We start from the raw sequence: 688 nt of genomic DNA on the forward strand, positions 1-688 counted from the left end.
CCCCCCCCTCCATTGCCAGTAAACCAAAACAGTCCAGTGGCACTTTTAATACTGTTTTATTCAGGAACCAGCTCTGGCTCCTCTGTGAGGGCAGATCTGCTCTTCCCCGCCCCCCTCCATAGCCAGTAAACCAAAACAGTCCAGTGGCACCTTTAAAACCGAGTTTTATTTAGGTACAAGCTCTCCCTCCTCTGTGAGGGCAGATTTCTCCCCCCACCCCAGCTATCAATCCAAAACAGTCCAGTTTAGCTGGAGCGGTGGGTGCTGCCCTCTGACACACTTCCAGTGATGTCAGGGGGTTTGGCCTTCTGACACTTCTGGTGATGTCAGGGTGTATGGCCTTATGACACACTTCTGGTGATGTCAGGGGGTGTGGCATATGCTAATGAGTTATGCTGATGAGCTCCTGCACCTCTTATTCTACAAAAAGACCCCTGGTTATAACATTTATCAATTCCGTTGCTGCTATTTTTTAAAAAAAGTGCCCCCGGTAGCGGTAGGAGGAAATGGCTGCTGTGTGGTCAGGACAGGAAAAACCCAAACTTTCCTGCCACACAGCAGCCATCCAGGCTTTCCTGCAGTCTTTCCCAAAACTTTGTAGCAAACCAGGTTTGGGAAAGTTTGGGGGAGAGCCAGGGGTTGGTACACCAATTGACCACAATGCTGCTGTGGGAAACCGGGGGGGGGG

At 50.9% G+C, this 688-nt stretch overlaps 1 protein-coding gene across 1 annotated transcript in view; it reads right to left on the reverse strand.

Annotated features, from left to right (window-relative positions):
• RGS9 (regulator of G-protein signaling 9) overlaps positions 1-688 on the reverse strand; it is an 87,778-nt gene that overhangs the window by 67,295 nt on the left and 19,795 nt on the right. The window lies entirely within an intron of this gene.

This window comes from Gekko japonicus, unplaced genomic scaffold, assembly GCF_001447785.1.
Source record: "Gekko japonicus isolate JY-2015 unplaced genomic scaffold, Gekko_japonicus_V1.1 scaffold414, whole genome shotgun sequence".
Classification (NCBI taxonomy): Eukaryota; Metazoa; Chordata; class Lepidosauria; order Squamata; family Gekkonidae; genus Gekko; species Gekko japonicus.